The 7,407-nt window shown below is 37.9% G+C and overlaps 1 pseudogene; it reads left to right on the forward strand.

The window, feature by feature from the left end:
- Nucleotides 1-5,054: 5,054 nt before the first annotated feature.
- LOC115516971 lies at nt 5,055-6,853 on the forward strand (annotated as a pseudogene).
- Nucleotides 6,854-7,407: the final 554 nt, after the last annotated feature.

Raw genomic sequence — 7,407 nt, forward strand, 5'->3', positions numbered from 1 at the left:
ATCCTGAATAGCCAAAGCGATCTTGAAAAAAACAAAAAACAAAAAACAAAAAAACCTAAGAAGGAGGCATCACAATCCCAGATTTCAAGCTATACTACAAAGCTGTAATCATCAAGACAGTATGGTACTGGCACAAGAACAGACACTCAGATCAATGGGATATAACAGAGAACTCAGAAATGGACCCACAAATGTATGGCCAACTAATCTTTGACAAAGCAGGAAAGAATATCCAATGGAATTAAGATGGTCTCTTCAGCAAGTGGTGCTGGGAAAACTGGACAGCGACATGTGGAAGAATGAACCTGGACCACTTTCTTACACCATACACAAAAATAAACTCAAAATGGATGAAAGACCTCAATGTAAGACAGGAAGCCATCAAAATCCTCGAGGAGAAAGCAGGCAAAAACTTCTCTGATCTTTCCCGCAGCAACGTCTTACTCAAAATGCCTCCAGAGGCAAGGGGAACAAAAGCAAAAATGAACTATTGGGACCTCATCAAAATAAAAAGCTTCTGCACAGCAAAGGAATCCATCAGCAAAACTAAAAGGCGACCGACAGAATGGGAGAAGATATTTGCAAATGACATATCAGATAAAGGGTTAGTATCCAAAATCTATAAAGAACTTATTAAACTCAACACCCCAAAAAACAAATAATCCATTGAAGAAATGGGCAAAAGACATGAATAGACACTTGTCCAAAGAAGACATCCAGAGGGCCAACCAACACATGAAAAAATGCTCCACATCACTCATCATCAGGGAAATACAAATCAAAACCACAATGAGATACCAACTTACACCTGTCAGCATGGCTAACATTAACACCTCAGGCAACAACAGATGTTGGTGAGGATGTGGGGAAAGGGAACTCTTTTGCATTGTTGGTGGCAATGCAAGCTGGTGCAGCCACTCTGGAAAACAGTATGGATGTTCCTCAAAAAACTAAAAATAGAACTACCCTACGACCCAGCAATTGCACTACTAGGCATTTATCCAAGGAATGAAGGTGTGTGTTTCAAAGGGACACATGCACCCCTATGTTTTTAGCAGTACTATCAACAATATCCAAAGTATGGAAAGAGCCCAAATGTCCATCAATGGATGAATGAATAAAGAAAATGTGGTATACATATACAATGGAGTATTACTCAGCAATCAAAAAGAATGAAATCTTGCCATTTGCAACTACGTGGATGGAACTGGAGGGTATTATGCTAAGTGAAATTAGTCAGTCAGAGAAAGACAAAAATCATATGACTTCACTCATATGAGGACTTTAAGAGACAAAACAGATGAACATAAGGGAAGGGAAACAAAAATAATATAAAAACAGAGAGGGGGACAAAACAAAAAGACTCATAAATATGGAGAACAAACTGAGGGTTGCTGGAGTGGTTGTGGTAGGGGAGATGGGCTAAATCGGTAAGGGATATTAAGGAATCTACTGAAACAATTGTTGCACTATATGCTAAGTAATTTGGATGTAAATTTTAAAAAATAAAAGATAAAGTTAAATCCCCCCCCAAAAAAATTCCCAAACAAAAATTAAACGACTTTGTGACCACTAAACCAGTCCTGCAAGAGATTTTAAGGGGGACTCTCTGAGGGGAGAAAAGACAAAAAAAAAAAAAAAAGACCAAAAGCAGCAAAGACTACAAAAGGACCAGAGAACATTACCAGAAACTCCACTCTACAGGCAACACAATAGCAATAAATTCATATCTTTCAATACTTACTCTAAACATCAATGGATTAATGCTCTAATCAAAATACATAGGGTAACAAAATGGAGAAGAAAACAACATCCATCTATATGCTGTTTACAAGAGATCCATTTTAGACCTAAGGACACCTTCAGATTGAAAATATGGAAATGGAAAACCATCCATCATACTAATGGTCGACAAAAGAAAGCCAAAGTAGCCATACTTATATCAGACAATCTAGACTTTAAAATAAAGGCTGCAACGAGATGAATAAGGGCATTATATCATTGTTAAAGGGTCTATCCACCAAGAAGAACTAGTAATTATAAACATTTATGCCCCAAAAATGACAGAACCCAAATATATAAATCAATCACAAACATAAAGAAACTCATTGGTAATAATACCACAATGGTAGGGAACTTGAATACCCCACTTACAACAATGTACTGATCATCTAAACAGGAAATCAACAAGGTAACAATGGCTTTGAATGACACACTGGGCTGGATGGACATAACAGATATATTCAGACATATCATCCTAAAGCAGCAGAATATACATTCTTCTCCCAAGCACATGGAATGTTCTCCAGAATAGATCACATACTGGGACACAAATCAGCCCGCAACAATACAAAAAGATTAAGATCATACTCAGCATAATTTCAGACCAGAATGCTATGAAACTCCAAATCAACCACAAGAAAAAAAATTATAAAGATAACAAATATTGGAGACTAAAGAGCATCCTGCTAAAGAATTAATGGGCTCACCAAGAAGTTAAAGAGGAAATTAAAAAGTACATGTAAGCCAATGAAAATGATAACACGACAGCCCAAAACCTCTGGCACACAACAAAGGGGGTCACAAAAGGGAAGTATATGGCAATCCAGGCCTTCCTAAAGAAAGAAGAAAGGTCTCAGATACACAACCTAACCTTACAGCTTAAAGAGCTGGAAAAGAACAGCAAATAAAACCCAAAACCAGCAGAAGACAGGAGATAATAAAGATTAGAGCAGAAATCAATGCTATAGAAACCAAAAAACCAAACCAAACCAAACCAAACCAAACCAAACAAAACAAAAATAACAGTAGAACAGATCAAAGAAACCAGGAGCTGGTTCTTTGAAAGAGTTAACAAAAAAGATAAGCCCCTAGCCAGTTTGATCAAAAATAAAAAGGAAAGTATCCAAATAAATAAAATCAAGAATGAAAGAAGAGAGATCACAACCAACACAGCAGAAATACAAACAATAATAAGAGAATATTATGAGCAGTTATACGCCAATAAAATGGTCAATCTGGAAGAAATGGACAAATTCCTAGAAACATATATACTGCCAGCACTGAAAAAGGAAGAAATAGAAAATTTGAACAGACCCATAACTGGTAAAGAAATCAAATTAGTAATCAAAAGTCTCTCAAAAAAACAAGAGTCCAGGGTCATATGGCTTTCCACGGGAAATTCTTCCAAACATTTAAGGAAGTGTTATCACCTATTCTCTTGAAGCTGTTCAAAAAAAATAGAAATGGAAGGAAAACTTCCAAACATCCTATGAGGCCAGCATTACCTTGATTCCAAAACCAGACAAAGATCCCACTAAAAAGAAGAACTATAGTCCAATTTCCCTGATGAACATGGATGCAAAAATCCTCAGCAAGATATCAGCCAACTGGTTCCAACAATACATCAAAAAATATATATATTCACCACGACCAAATGGGATTTATACCTGGGATGCAGGGCTGGTTCAACATCCACAAAACAATCAATGTGGTACATCACATCAATAAAAGAAAGGACGAGAAGCACAGAATCCTTTCCATAGATGCAGAGAAAACATTTGACAAAATACAGCAACCGTTCTTGATAAAAACCCTCAAGAAAGTAGGGATAGAGGGATCATGCTTCAAGACCATGAAAGCTATATATGAAAGACCCACTGCTAATATCATCCTCAATGGGGAAAAACTGAGAGCTTTCCCCCTAAGGTCAGGAACAAGACAGGGATGTCCACTCTTGCCACTGTTATTCAACATAGTATTGGAAGTCTCAGTAATCAGGCAACACAAAGAACTATAAGGCATCCAAATCGGTCAGGAAGAGGTCAAATTTCACTCTGCAGATGACATGGTACTCTATATGGAAAACCCAAAAGATTACACCAAACAACTGCTAGAACTGATTCATGAATTCAGCAAAGTTGCAGGATATAAAATCAATGCACAGAAATCAGTTGCATTCCGATTGCATAAACCAATAATGAAGCGACAGAATGAGAAATCAAGGAACCGATCCCATTTACAATTGCACCAAAAACAATAAAATACCTAGGAATAAATCTAACCAAAGAGGTGAAAAATATATACACTGAAAAATATAGAAGGCTTTTGAAAGAACTGGAATAAGTCACAAAGAAATGGAAAAACATTCCATGCTCTTAGATAGGAAGAGCAAATATTGTTAAAATGCCCATACTACCCAAAGCAATCTACAATTCAATGCAATACCTATCAAACTAACACCAGCATTCTTCACAGAGCCATATAAAACAATTCTAAAATTCGTATGGAATCACAAAAGACCCTGAGTAGCCAAAGTGATGTTGAAAAAGAAAACCAAAGCAGGAGGGATCACAATCCCAGACTTATCCTCTACTACATAGCTGTAATCCTCAAGATAGTATGGTATTGGCACAAAAACAGACACATAGATCAATAGAATAAAACAGGGAACCCAGAACTAGACCCACAAGTGTATGGTCAACTAATCTTTGACAAAGAAGGAAAGAGTATCCAATGGAAAACAGACAGTCTCTTTAGCAAATGGTGCTGGGAGAACTGGACAGCTACATGCAGAAGAATGAAACTGGAGCACTTTCTTACACTATACATCAAAATTAACTCAAAATGGATGAAGGACCTAAATGTGAGACAGGAAACCACAAAAACTATAGAGGAGAAAACAGGCAACAACATCTTTGACCTCACCAAGAAGTTAAAGAGCACACAGCAATTTCTTGCTCGGCAGGTTTCCAAAGGCAAGGGAATTAAAAGCAAAAATGAACTATTGGGACCTCATCAAGATAAAAAGCTTCTGCACTGTGGATTGCTAGAGGTAAGAGTGACTGGTGCCACTCCCACTGCTACACCTTGCTTCTTGGATCCATGAAACTTGGCTGTGGGAAAAACAGCAACATACTGAATGTTGATTCAGAGTATATATGCCCTTTATTTATAACATTGCCTTAGTCTCACAAAGTACTGTCATCTACCTGGCACTGTAACTAAGTCTTAAAGAGGCCATTCCACTCTTCTGTCATGGCAACTGATTCAGGATGGTGGAAAACATGGTATGATTATGAATTTCATGAACATGGAATCATTGATACATTTCATTTCCTGTGACATGATGAGTTCCTTGATCAGAAGCAATGTTGTTGGAATAGCATAATGGTGAGCAAGGCATTCATTAAGTTTTCAGAAGGTAATTTTGGCAAAAGCATCACATACAGGGAATGAAAATATGTACCTAGAGTATGTGTATATTTCAATAAGAATGAAACACTACCTTGGGGCACCTGGGTGGCTGAGGTGGTTAAGCATCTGACTCTTGATCTTGGATCAGGTCATAATCTTAGTTCATGAGATGCAACCCTGCATCAGGTTCTGTGCTGACAGCACAAACCTGCTGGGGATTCTCTCTCTCCCTCATCTCTACCCCTCCCCCACTCACACACAATATTTCTCTCAAAATAAATTTAAAAAACATTAAAAAATTTAAAAAAAGAAAAAAAATGAAACACTACCTCTGCTGTGATGGAGTCTAATGGAATCAAGTTGCCACCAGCTTGCTGGCTGAACACCCTGGGAAATGATGCCATATAAGAGAATCCGTGTTGGCCTCTATGGCTGGTAAATGGTCACTCAGCAGTAGCCATAAGCATATTGGCCTTTTTGAGCATAAATCCATGTTGTTGGGCCCATGATATCTTCCATCCCTGCCAACATGGACACTGCATCCATGAGCCCATTGAGTGATGATGGGTGGCAGGGGAAAACATTGACTGCTATCCATAGAATGGGTCATCATATCCACTATATTGTTAGAATGATCCTCCTCTGATAAGGGAACCCTTTGTTGAGCATTTACATGGGACTCAAATATTTTCACATTTTGCCCATTCAAAAAGATCTAACTGGTTCCAGCTGCTTCTTCTCCCCCCACTGCCATCAATCACCAAGGATCATCTATCCCTTGGTGCAGACAAAAAAGCAAGTAGCAATTGGTCAGGAGAATAGCACCAAAAGAATTGCAGACATGTTTTGAATATGACAGTGTTGAGCTGAATGCAAAATGAACTTTGTTATCTACCACCAAAGGCAGAAAGTGGAAAATGCCCTGCACTATATTGGCTGTCTGGTTTAACTTGCACCAAACAAAATTTTATGTCAAAGTCTGGTTATCATCAAGATACCTCAGAACATGGTTGTTGTCATTGTTCAAGATACCAGCCCTTGTGGTTGCAATATTAAAGGAGAAAATGAGAGCTGGGACTTTGACACCAGTGCTGGGTTTTTTTGTGGGTGCCACTGAAGATCCTTGGAAAACTAACTGCAGAATGTACTTTTATGTAACTGAGGAGCTTCTCCAAATCATAAATGCCATTTTCCAGTGGATATCCAAAGGATGTCTATTTTTGGACACTCCATGGGGAACTTTGTGCTTTGAAGAATCCTAGAAAGTACAAATCTCTGCCAACATTTGCTCCAATTTGCAACCCAGTGATCTTTTTGCCCTTGGGGTAAAAAAGCCTTTAGTGGATATTGGGAACAGATCAAAGTAAATGGAAGGCTTATGATGCTACCCATCTTGTGAAGTCCTACCCAGGTTCTCAGATGGACATACTAATTGATCAAAGAAAAGGTGATCAGTTCCTTTCTGATTGACTGTTACTACTTGATAAATTCATAGCTGCCTGTACATAAAATAAATTCCTGTTGTTTTTAGATTATGAGAATTATGAACATAGCTAAATATTTCATTGCAACCGTTATTACTGATCACATCAGACATCATGAAAAGTATCTGAATGTATTAAAAACTTCGCATAAGAGAATTTCTCTAGGATTATAACATTGTAATAAACAGAATTACATGGAAAAGGGATTTCAGAACATCAGATTTCATAGTGCTAAAAATGCATAATTCCATAGTTGAAAGACTTTCTGAATAAATATATAAAACATGAAAAATAAAAAAAAGGTCAACCCACATACCTCTTTCTGAGACCTCCTTATCACCAATTTTCCAATAATGTTCCTTCCAGTCTCTGACCAACCAGCCAAACCAATGGCCACATCCTAGGAATCAGTATATAATCTCAAGTCTGGTAATTTTTTCTTCCACGCAGAGTGAACCATAATATACACTTATCAAAATTCTGCTCACTGGGAGGTTTTCTCTTCATCTTAGTCTTTGTAATTGCTGCAGCTGTTTATTTTCACACGGCGTCTGCATAACATGCAAATTATCTGTGAACAGAGCCTGAATTGTCTCTCTCTGTCAGCTGGTTGTAGAGAACTGTCTGTGAGACCACAGGTACCGGCCAGAAGAGAGAAGGTAGTGTAACAGGAATGAGAATTATGGGCATTTGGGTCACTTCCACATGCAAATTACTTGTGCTCCTG

Source organism: Lynx canadensis, chromosome B3 (assembly GCF_007474595.2).
Source record: "Lynx canadensis isolate LIC74 chromosome B3, mLynCan4.pri.v2, whole genome shotgun sequence".
Taxonomy (NCBI): Eukaryota; Metazoa; Chordata; class Mammalia; order Carnivora; family Felidae; genus Lynx; species Lynx canadensis.